At 41.0% G+C, this 12,806-nt stretch overlaps 1 protein-coding gene across 2 annotated transcripts in view; it reads left to right on the top strand.

Annotated features, from left to right (window-relative positions):
* The first annotated feature begins 12,101 nt into the window (after positions 1-12,101).
* Positions 12,102-12,806, top strand: part of nup50 (nucleoporin 50) — a 65,728-nt gene continuing 65,023 nt past the window's right edge. Inside the window, exon 1 of one of the 2 annotated variants that reach the window (XM_078220115.1) lies at positions 12,102-12,305. The gene's annotated coding sequence lies outside the window, so the exon portion shown is untranslated. The remainder of the gene's footprint in view (positions 12,306-12,806) is intronic. The other variant, XM_078220116.1, reaches the window with a different exon arrangement.

The raw sequence follows: 12,806 nt of genomic DNA, 5'->3' as shown, positions 1-12,806 counted from the left end.
GAAGAAGAAAAATCTGACTCAGTTTTAAAGTTTATTTATTCGTGTCACTGTGAAAATGTCCCCGTCGCCACACTCTGACGCCTGTTCGGATACACTGAGGGAGAATTTAGCATGGCCAATGCATCTAACCAGCACGTCTTTCGGACTGTGGGAGGAAACCGGAGCAGTCGGAGAAAACCCATGCAGACACAGGGAGAACGTGCAGACTCTGCACAGACAGTGACCCAAGCCGGGAATCAAACCCGGGTCCCTGGTCCTGTGAGGCAGCAGTGCTAACCACTGTGCCACCATGCCGCCTCAGTAGAATACAATTGCAGATGAAACAGCTTAAAATAGAAAAATAAATGAAGCTATTCAAATTGAAACAAAACAAAGAAAAGCAAGAACTCAATCTCAGAAAAGAAAAAGACATTTAAAAACTTGAACTTGAAAGAGAGGAAAAAGAAAGAGAAATGCGAAGTCTTGAAATTGAATTATAGAAAGTGAGGTGAGCAAGGGAAGATAAAGAGACAAAAAGCTTCAAAGAGAAAAATAAGTCGGAGAGTATGAACTAGCTAAAGAAGCCATGATGTAGAGATGCCAGCTTTGAACTAGGGTGGGCATATTAAGAAGCCTCATAACACAAGGTTAAAGTCCAACAGGTTTATTAGGAATCACAAGCTTTTGGAGTGTTGCTCCTTCATCAGGTGAGTGGAGATGTACATTTCATAATATATGCCGTGTTTGTGAAACGTACATCTCCACTCACCTGATGAAGGAGCAATGCTCCGAAAGCTCATGATTCCAAATAAACCTGTTGGACTTTAACCTGGTGTTGTGAGACTTCTTACTTCAGCTAAAGAAGAGCTTAGGTTACATTGTGAAGGGGGAACTAATAGTTTGGAAGAGTCAAGTCCCACTCTGAGATTTGATTTAACAAAAAATCTTCACCTAATGCTCAAATTCACTGAGAACAGAATTAAGAGACACTTTGTCTCATTTGAGAAAGTGGCTGCAATACTGGGGCGGCCAAAGGACAGATGGCCTCTTAATTTGCAAAGCGTCTTGATAAGAAAAGAAATGGATGTTTATTCAAGCCTTTTGGTAGAAAAATCCTCAAATTATGAGGCAGTTAAAACTACAGTCCTTAATGGTTATGAACTTTCCCCCCATGTGTATCAATTAAAATTTCAAACTTTGAAGAAGCCTGAATCAAAAATTTGTAGAACTTTTCAGGGAGCAAGGAATCATTTCACCGCTGGCTTTGATCAATTAAGTTAGAGGAGATGTTTGAAAATGTGAGGGAAGTAATAGAAAAATTTAACAGCATCATCACAACAACTATGAGGTCACACCGGAAATACTGTAAGATTTCTAAATTAAGGGAAGCTGTGGTTCTGGGCAGATTGGTATGATATATCACATGGACATCTAGGGTGCAGCAGTTCTTCATTTGTATGTTTTAATTGCTGTAAATAAAAGGAATATAAAAGTGAATTGTTGGAAGCTGCAAGTTAAATCAGTGATAATAATAGATTCTGACGGCTTCTTTGGACAAGGCTGTACCAGTAAAGACAACAGGTGATAAAACAGTAGCAATAGTAAAATTGTTCCCTCAAAACCTATTAGAGTGGTGCATATGGCTCAGGATAGTCAAGGGGATTCTTCCCTGGAAACCGATTAAATGTATCAGGTTATCGGAGGTTATAGAGGTTTTATCTCTAAGGAAGAATTATCCCCTTACTCCTCCAACAAAACAAGCAAACAAATTAATCTTTGGATACTCCAAAGTATCTCAGTCATTGATGATGGCTGATGATAAGATATGATTCCAGATAATGTGATGAAATAAAAAATATTGGATAAGAGGTTCTCACAGTAGTTATGAATCTGTTTCCTTATATATAGCTAATTTATGAAATGATTTAGAGTTGTTAATGTGGGAATTGGTCCTAGTTTACTGATTGAAGGGATAGATTTTATACTGGGTAATCCCCCAGAGTTTTGACAAATCTGGTTAAAGTGAGGGAAACTGAGATTTTGTGGGAGGAACATCCTTAATTGTTCCTAGGTTCTGTAGTAACTAGCACTCAGAATTGTAAGGTTAGACAGGGTGAAGTAGAACCAATTGGGAGGGAGGATAATTCAGTAGTTCAGCTGGATAGGATCTTTTTCAGGAATTTGGATTAAGTTAATATCCCTGAAATAGCGAGGCTGAATTATTTAGCCAAACCTCCTTGTTTGAAGCACAGCAGGCAAATCCTGGTTTGCAGGGATCGTTTCAGATGGTGGTGTACTCTGAGGGAGAATCAGAAAGTGCCCCGAGATTTGATTACCTAAAAACTTATATATCGAAGAAAAAATGGAGACCTCCTCAGAGACTAATGGATGAGGAGTGAACAGTAGTCTATCAAATTGTTGTCCCTCTTGTTTACCAGAGGGAAATTACCTAAAGTTCCATTGGCAGGTCATTTAGGAATAAGAAAGATTTAGGTTAAAATAATGAAACACTTTCATTGGCCACGATTTCATGGAGATGTGATTGAATTCTGAATGACATATAACACATGTCAACTGGCTGGGAACCCACAGCTCCACTGATCCCAAAATTCACTTTTAATGAACTATTTAGTCAGGTTCTAGTTGAATATGTGGGACCCCTACCTAAATTGGGTAACAATATCTTTTAACTATTATGGATTTGTCAAACTGATTCCCAGAGATAATGCCCTGAAGAAAAGTTACTGCAAAGGTGATAATCGAGGGGTTAATCCAGTGTTTCACCTGGGTTACGCAGGGAGATTCAGTCTGATTAGGGATCAAATTTAAAGTTACAAGTGTTCGAGGAGACAACATGTAGTTTAGGAGTAAAGCAGATTAAATCATTTGCATTCCACCTGCAATCTCAGCAGCCATTGGAAAGATGACATCAAACCTTAAAAACTATGATTAGAGGTTACGGCCTTGAATAGGCAGTGGACTGGGAAGGGCATTACATTTTTATTATTTACTGGAGATGCACGTGAAGGCGGGAATGGGTTAATGAACTTTGTAACACTTAAGCATTGACCCGAACTCTGTGATTTGGTGAGAAATACTGTAGAACTCATGTTTACGTTAGGGTGTTTTCATGTTCATGTATCCAAACCAGATAAGAGAGACACAGCTGTCTCTGCCAATTGTGCTCAGGAATGTGGCTAACTGAGCTAGCAGAATCAGCTAAGCTAGACTCCATTTTATATACACCATTATATTATGTGCCTTTGTTTAACATAGTGGAGCTTATATGCATGCCTTCTATGATCATATACTAATAGATTTATATATATTCATTATATACTATTCATCCTCACCGATATAAAGTGTTATATATGCCCCTGTGCGTCAGTTAACCTGTTTGTGCAAACTTATAATCTAAACAACCCACAGATATGCGTCACAATCGCAGCCTTGGGATAACGCGGACTACACGAAGGATGGAACCACTGAGAAAGCAGTAATCATGGGAAGATGAGGACGCAGCCAGGGGCGGAAAATTATGTATAAATGTTTAATCTTGACCTGTATTCAGTGAGTGGTCTGAGGCCGTGTTAGGCATTGGACCTCTCCCACAATTGTGAAAATAAACACTGCACTATGACCTACGACTAGTCTCAGAGGTATTTTTACCTACAACAATTGGTGCCGAAACCCGGGACTATTTACGGGTCCGGTCGAATGGCGACGACTGGGACAGCAGAATAGATTACCGAACTTTAAATAGAGTGGGTCAAACTGCAGTAGGTGATCATCTGTGATAAGAGGTATGATGTTCAGATGCGAGTGAGATAGAGACTGTCTGAGTGCTTGCCGGAATTTGAAAGAAAAGCCTTCATGTGAGTTAGAAGGAAAAGCCTTCTGAGGAAAAGCCGGCTTAAATAAATATATAGTATAAGCGGTGGTACGGAGGGATCTGATCACCCCTGACAGTTATCACCGGACTCCGATAAGAGCGATCTAGGAGAGGGAGAGCGAGAAAGGAGATTGAAGACCCCAGGGTGGTGAGTATAACCTTATCGATGTTATGGCGGGACAAGGACAGTGGGGCCAGGGGTCCCTGATAAATGAATATATGGCTAAGAGGGACAAACTCATTAAACAGATGAACAAAGGGGGAGGGGGGGGGATTTAGACCACCCACTAGACCAACAACGAAAATGGTTGGAAAAAGAAAAGAAAGACAGAACTAAGAAAATTGGAGTTCTCTTAGTTCACCAATTGGCCACTAGATCAAAAGGTACCTGTTATAATTGCGATAAACCAGGCCACTTCGCCCGAGATTGTAGGGCTCCAAAGGGGGGTAGTGAAGTCTGCGAAATGGCAGATAATGAAGTAATGAGGGGATCTGCAGGTTCTCTCATTAAAGTGTACATGTCAAAGAAAAAAGCATTAATAAAAAGGATGCAAAAGGATGGCTGGGATAGGTCTCAGACCTTAGAGCAGCAGAGAAAGTGGATAGATAAAGAAAAGAGAAACAAGACAAAGAAGATAGGAGTATTGCTAATACATCAGTTAGCTGGACTAATTGAGCAAGATAAAGAAAAATTAGAGAGTTAGAATCCAGAATAAGAGAATTGGAAAAACGAAACCAAGTGTTAGAAGAAAAACAATGGAGAGGGGAAACTGTTCCTCTACCTCCTAATGAGTCAAAACAACAGGGACCAACAGCTCCTCCAGAGGAGTGGGAAGCGCTAGAATACAATTTAGCGCCAGTAACCCGGAGGGGAACTGGTGCGCGGCCAAAAGCAAATTATAAACCCTTCACCCAGTTTAAAACAGAGATTCAGAGGGGAGATTCAGAGGGTATTAGGGAATGTTCCCACTTACTGGAGCAGAATTACCACAACAAAACAGTTAAGAGAGGGAAGAATGCACGTAGAAGAGGGATCAATATATGTGATAATGAGGGAAACCTTAAGACTTGGGTAAGGTTGAAGTGGGAATGTGAGAAGTATGAGAAGGACAAAAAAGATTAGAACAGTAAGCCGAACAAAGGAAAGATAAAAAACCGGAGGTATCTGGCTTGCCAAGGTTGATCCAAGATACCGATACAGGAGGATTGGTGGAATCAACCTTGTGTAGATAATCACCAGAAATCTAAGGTAGCCGTCATTGCCCCAATGAATATAACAGACACCAGCACCAGTGCCGCTGCAAAGAGAGAAGGGACTCAAATCAGGATAACTTGGTTAGTTTGACGCGTGATAGACCAAAGAGGGGAGTAAAGGGTTAAACACCAGCAGGTGTAAGTCTCTCTCTTGACAAAGGAAGAGAGAGAGAGAGAGAGGTGAAAGTTTGCGATCAAGAGCTTCATATGGTAGAACAGGGTATAGCAGATCAAAGTGAATTGTTTGCTCTGAGTGTGAGTTTAATAAATTACTTTCCCCAGTTGAAATTTTACGATAGTGCATCGGACAGAAATTTGGGGAATGTGGGAAAAATAGCATTACATTATATCTGAAGAGTCGTAAGGAGAGTTAACCATTTGGCACACAGTAGATTCGATCTTGTATCTGCCTGTGTTGGTTACAAAGGCAGAGCTGTAGAAATAATTAATTATGCACATTTTGAGCTTAAACCGGAGAGTCTGTAAGAAAGTGTAAATGTCTTAATTCAACAGGGATATTTAAAAGTGATAAAAACAAATGGATTATCTGGATCAGGCTTTTTGTTAAATTTGAAAATATATTCTTAAAAGAATTGACAATGAAAAGATAAATGGAAAGAATTATTCCTGCGTATTTGAAGTGATGATATTCATCTGAGTGAACTTACTCCTCCGCCCCTCTGCTGAAACAAGCAGAGAATTAGCCCATCCTGTCCTTGACAGGATGGATTTTTGTGTTATAAGACTTGCAGTAATTTTAAGACATAAAGTACTATAATACCAAATTGACAAATCAATGTAATTAGAAATGAGGGAAGTAATTCAGTGGAATAAATGAGATAAGAAAATGCTGAGGAAGTGTTAAAACTGTTAAATATTAAAGTGATAACCTTTCTTGAAATTACTTATGTTTTGAGTTTAATTACAGTTTGGAAGACAGAAGAATAAAAGCGACCATCTTAATTAACGTTCTGTATTATTTTTGAATGTTTTACTTTCTTTAATGTTTTGATGTTCTTCCACTAGTTGTGATTTTACAACAGTGGGTTTGATACAGAGTTCGGAAGGTAAATTGAAATTTCCAAAATCAAAGTATAAATTGAGGTTTGAAATAAGCAATTTGAATTTTGAATAAACCTATGTTCAGATTTTGTCAAGAAAGGAGTTAAACCTTGGAAGGACCATGTGCTCTTTCCTTTGAAGTAGAAATTATACGAGAATTAGTTGAGAAGTTAGGAGAAGAAAATAAGTAATTTTGTGGAGAAGTAGGAAAAGCAGGAACAAAAGAATGAGGTGAATATACTGTCTATGAGTCAGTTTAAAATATATCAAGTTAGTTAAATGAATCGTAGTTTTGATTACTCCAAGTTCCAGCAGGAGATTAATCAATTAAAACCTCAGTTGTCAAATGCAGATAAGAATGTTGTCATTAAGTATTTTTAATCTGCATTTGTTGCCAACCATTGAACACCATGAATTATTGGAACTTGTGTTGCCAGTTAGTTCTAAATAACATTTGGACCAATATGAAATTCAAGGCTTGTATGATGTTTCGATAACATGCAATAAATTACATCATCTAATATTGATGATAGGTCTGATTGTGTAGTATTCTGTAACTGGTTAAAATTATATACTGCTGTTGGAATTGCATGCGCCATCTATTGTTCAAGGTTTTCCAAATATAAAAACACTGCAAAACCTAGCCAGCGAGGAATCAAACCAAAACATTTCTAATCAAGTAACTATTGTTATTGTTATATGTATTGTGCTTGTTATTGTTCAAAAATGCAGAGATTTTGATCTGGAGCTCGGTTTAAAAATGGAAACGGCTTAAATTAAGAGGGTTTGGATATCACAATTATGATGTGTAAAGTGGCATGATACAACTGCCGCTCGATTATTATATAGTATAAGCATTATCCGTATAGACCCGAGAATAAAATCAAACCCTGAAAAGCCTTAACCAATTGTATATATATTGTGTATTGATAAAAACATAATTCTGTAGGAGAAAAGGCTATTTATTCCAAACATTTAACCATTCTTCGCCATAATTTGTAATAATTTGCACAATTAACATTAACATGACAGGAAGTGAAACCGGATTACTTGGGAGAGAGAGATAGAAAAACTTTGCAGTCAGACTCAAAAATCTTGCAGCATTCGACTGAACACAACAGATGGCTCATAATAACTTTTTGGTTATCTGTGTTTTGAAAGAACTGGGTACACACTGTGTCTGGCTGCATAAACAATTGGCATCTGTGACCACGAAACACTGCTACTTACCCTCGTGAGAAAATCTGTCTGTAGAAGGATCATTTCTGCTTAAACATCGCACTTTCAAATGTGGTCAAACAAATGATCAAATTAGATATATAAAAGTACATCATATAAAGATCAGAGTTGTGTGGCATGTGATTTTAAGGGGGAAAGCGATGCCTTTTGAAAGAATGTCCGGCTGCAGCCAGTACAAAGTGTTGTTTGATTCGCACTAAGCCAACTGAAGGGTCTGTTTATTTCTTCAGAATAAACTCGACTGATCTGAAGTAAATATGCCTTTCTTTAAGCATTGTTTTCGAAATAACAGTTATTTTAGAGAGAGAAGGAGAGAGGGAGAGCAGCCAAAAACCAACGCTGAGATCGAACTAACTTAACATTGATCTGTTTCTACAGTATAACTAAATTAGATATGATTACAAGCATCAACAACTTGCTTCTGTGGCCATGAGAAAGTTTTTGTTTACCTTACATTGTACTTTCAGAGAATGAAGCTAAGTTTCTAGGCTGGACTCAGAATTCCAAGCTGATGTGGCCAAATTAGCTTAAGTTAACTTAAAGCATAGCACAATTAATTATATTGGGCAAAAATACTTTAAATAAAGTCTTTGCACTGGCTAAAGCCATACAGACATCAGGAAAAATATGGACAAAGTTTCCATGATTGATGGTGCCAAGTATTTACATGTGAGAGGTCATGGTTATGGAAGTTGGATGAGGAACATCCCACTGGATTGCGGTTGGAGCTGGAAGCAACACTAAAGTAGCAGGTGAAGATTTTTTTATTAGTGGGACATGAGCATTGCTGGTAAGGGCTCATTCTGTGGGTATAAAGAACTTTTTAAAATTACCTTTTCCAAGATAATCATGTTCCAACAAATATACTGGTGCAAGACTACCTGGTTCTACATGTTAGAAATTGCTTTGATAGTCCAAGAAAAAGGCTTAACATCAGTGTTTTAAAAAATCATTTACAGGATGTGGGTGTCACTGGTCAGACCAGCATTTATTGCCCATCCCTAGTAACCCTTGAGAAGATGGTGGTGAGCTGCCTTCTTGAACTGCTGCATTGCTTGAGGTTTAGGTGCACCCACAGTGCTGTTGGTGAGGGAGTTCCAGGATTTTGATCCAGCTACAGTGAAGGAATGGCAATATATTTCCAAATCAGAATGGTCAGTGGTATGGAGGGAAACCTCCAGGTGGTGGTGTTCCTAGATATCTGCTGCTCTTGTCCTTCTAGATGGTAGTGGTCATGGGTTTGGAAGGTACTTCCTAATGCATTTTGTAGATGATACACACGGCTGCCACTGTTCGTTGGTGGTGGTGGGATTGAATGTTTGTGGAAAGGGTAGCAATCAAGCAGGCTGCTTTGTCCTGGATGGTGCCGAGCTTCTTCAGTGTTGTTGGAGCTGCACTCATCCAGGCAAGTGGAAGGTATTCCATTGTACTTCTAACTTGTGCCTCGCAGATGGTGAACAAGCTTTGGGGAGTCAGGAGGTGAGTTACTTGCTGCAGGATTCCTAGCCTTAATCCTGCTCTGGTGGCCACAGTATTTATATGGCTAGTCCAGTTCAGTTTCTGGTCAATGGTAACCTCCAGCATGTTGATAATGGAGGAATCACTGTTGGCAATGCCATTGAATGTCAAGGGGTGATGGTTAGTTCCTCTCTTGTTTGAGGTGGTCAATGCCTGGCACTTGCATGGCGCGAATGATACTTGTCACTTGTCAGCCCAAGCCTGGATATTGCTCAGGTCATGTTGCATTTTGACAAGAACTGCTTCAATATTTGAGGAGTCGCAAATGGTACTAACATTGTGCAGTCATCCACTTCTGACCTTACGATGGTATGAAGGTCATTGATGAAGCAGCTGAAAGTGGTTGAGCACAGGATACTACCCTGAGGAATTCCTGCAGTGATGATTAAGCTCAAATGATTGACCGCCAGCCACCACAACTATCTTCCTATGTGCCAGGTATGACTCCAACCAGCGGAGTGTTTTCCCCCTGATTCCCATTGACTCCAGTTTTGCTAGGGTTCCTTGATAGCATACTTGGTCAACTGCTGCCTTGATGTCAAGGGCAGTCACTCTCACCTCACCTCTGGTGTTCAACTCTTTTGTTCATGTTTGAACCAATCTTATAATGAGATCAGCGGCTGAGTGACCCTGGTGGAATCCAAACTGAGTATCTGTGAGCAGGTTATTGATGAGTAAGTTCTGTTTGATAGCACTTCATAGAATAGAATCATAGAATCCCTACAGTGCAAAAGGATGCCATTTGGCCGATCAAGTCTATACCGACTGCAATCCCACCCAGGCCCTATTCTCATAACCCCACACATTTACCCTGCTAATCCCCATGACACTAGGGTCAATTTAGCCTGGCCAATCAACCAAATCCACATATTTTTGGACTGTGAGAGGAAACCGGAGCACCCGGAGGAAACCCACGCAGACACGGGGAGAATGTGCAAACTCCACATGGACAGTGACCGAGGCTGAAATTGAACCCAGGTCCCTGGCCCTGTGAGGCAACTGTGCTAACCACTGTGTAACTACATTTGTTCTTTCGATGATCCCTTCCATCACTTTACTGATTTTTTAAAAATTCATTTGTGAGACGTGGGCCTTGCTGGCTGGCCAGCATTTATTGCCCATCCCTAGTTGCCCTTGGAGGGCAGTTGAGAGTCAACCACATTGCTGTGGCTCTGGAGTCACATGTAGGCCAGACCGGGTAAGGATGGCAGATTTCCTTCCCTAAAGGACATTAGTGAACCAGATGGGCTTTTCAGACAATCGAAAATGGTTTCATGATCATCAGTAGATTCTTAATTCCAGATATTTTTTATTGAACTCAAATTCCACCACCTATCGTGGCGGGATTCGAACCTGGGTCCCCAGAACATTAGCTGAGCTTCTGGGTTAATAGTCTAGTGATTAGACCACGAGGCCATCGCCTTCCCATGATCAAGAGTAGACTGATGGGGTGGTAATTGGCTGAATTAGATTGCCTTGTTTCTTGTGTACAGGACATACCTGGGCAATTTTCCATATTGCTGGGTAGATGCCAGTGTTGTAGCTATACATTTTCTTGGTGGTCGCATGTTAGGTAGAATCAAGTTCTACTTAACCAGTTAGATAACATGACATGATGTTCACTGTGCGACTATAGCACATTACTGTCAGAATTTACATTTGTCCTTAGAAAAGAAAATCACGGGAGATGAATTTCTCTGGGAAAGTTGATTTCTTCACCTTGTTCCATTGACTTGATTCTAAACATGTTACATATCATCAGCCCCACTGCAGTATAAATCAAAATGCTCTCTCCAAATAGATTCAGTCTGATGCAGTGGTCTGCGACCTGCAGCTCCAGAGCCACATCAGTTTACTCTCCTAATCTTATTGAGTTGTGATGTGGAGGTGCCGGTGTTGGACTGGGGTGGGCACAGTAAGAAGTCCAACAGGTTTATTTGGAAGCTTTTGGAGCACTGCTCCTTCTGACTCATCTGATGAAGGAGCAGCCTTTAAAAAATTAAGTCAAATAAAGTAAGAGCTGTATTTTTATTGTGGGGATAAAAGGCTATGTTATGCCCTTATGGTGCCAAATGATTATTTTTGATGAAAAATATCATTGTGCTCGAAATAAACCTGTTTGCGAGCTATAGATACACCATGGTTATAGATAATAACTTTAGTTTGATGAACAGGTTTTCTGGTTGTGACGTTATTGCTTCAAACGTTTGCTAGGTGATGCTATTCTGAATGTGCTATTAGAACATTTTTGCAATTACAATCAATGGCTGAGACAATTGTCTCAATTTTACACATCTTAAGTTAGAGTTTGTTTTACAGATGACTTTACTGACAACCTTATAGTTGTTGCAAAATGTGATAATTCAGAATTGGGTCTATTTAAATTTTGTTTCTTTTTATTGACACAAATGCGCTACATGTAATTTCTTTATTCGAGGTGATATGATGGCATGGTGGTTAGCACTGCTGCCTCACAGCACCAGGGACCCAGGTTCAATTCCGGCCTCAGGTGACTATGTGGAGTTTGCTCCGGGTGCTCTGGTTTCGTCCCACAGTCCAAAGAGGTGTAGGGTAGTTGGATTGGCGATGCTAAATTGCCCCTTAGCATCAGGGGGAGTAGTGAGGTAAATATGTAGGGTAAAGCAAAATACTGCGGATGCTGGAATCGGAAACCAAAACAGGAAATGCTGGAAAATCTCAGCAGACTGACAGCGGCTCAACTCTTAGAGAAGGGTTAGCCAGACTCAAAACATTGGCTCTATTCTCTCTCCACCGGTGCTGTCAGACCTGCTGAGATTTTCCAGCATTTTCTGTTTAAATACCTAGGGTTATGGGGATAGGGCTTGGGTGGGATTGTTTTTGGTGCAGACTCGAATGGCCTCTTCTGCACTGTAGGGTTCCATATGATTCAGGTGCAAATTATCCATTCCACCAGAGGCACTTGACAATTTGCGGGAGTATTTGGTTTAGAGATGTTGAATTTCTGTCTTGTGGCTTTTATTTGAGGTTTTTATTTAAATTGCAGGTGCAGTGGTTTGCACAGTTGAACATTCCCCTTGCTCACTCACCAGCAGTGCTCTCAGGAGGGACGCTGGAGAGACAGCAGCAACAGCACAGATGTCCTGAGCCCTGCTGCGGCTGGCCCAGCGGACCGAGCATGCGCACGGCGCGGCCCGCCTTCCGGCACAAAATGGCGGAACTGGAGCATCGCTGAAGCTGTGAGAGGTGAACTGAGGGAAGGAGCGTGGAGCAATATTCACAGCCTCAACAGGGGCGGGGGTTCATAAAATCAACATTATCACCTTACCGGGGAGGGCTGAGCGCCTGACTTATCGATAAAGACGGAATCAGCGTGCCGCAGGTGAGCAGAGCTTTTCCTATCTTACCCTGTGCTCGCAGCGAGAATTCCCAGATTCAAATGGAAACCGTTGGTGTGCGCCGCTCCGACATAACATTCCTGAGACGGGCGGCGATGTCGGTCGAAGTACACTTATTTAAGGGACGGGAGCAGGTTTGCATTCGATATCTGACTTTTTTACGGATGCAGATGTTGCCCGGGAGGAGTAATATTTAAAATAAAAAGGGCCAACAGCATTTCACTGAGGCCTGGGCTCTGAGGAACTGATCGGCTGCACGCCTCCCTGATCAGATTCATTTTCCCTCCCTCTCTCCTCCCCAGCACTTGGCTTTTTTCTCCCCCTCTCGAGCAATGTAAAACGGAGTAAGCCGCTGAATGGTGTGAAACCATCGCGCTGACAGTATTTCCTAACCGGCTGGGTGCTGGCTTAAAACGCACATTCATCTTGTGGCACGGACGCGTCCAGCAAACATGCTGCTCCTGGGCCCGCCCCCAGTGCGGGCC

This window comes from Mustelus asterias, chromosome 9 (assembly GCF_964213995.1).
Source record: "Mustelus asterias chromosome 9, sMusAst1.hap1.1, whole genome shotgun sequence".
NCBI classification, from domain to species: domain Eukaryota; kingdom Metazoa; phylum Chordata; class Chondrichthyes; order Carcharhiniformes; family Triakidae; genus Mustelus; species Mustelus asterias.
Note: the sequence above shows the minus strand (reverse complement) of the source record. Positions and strands in the feature narration are given on the sequence as shown.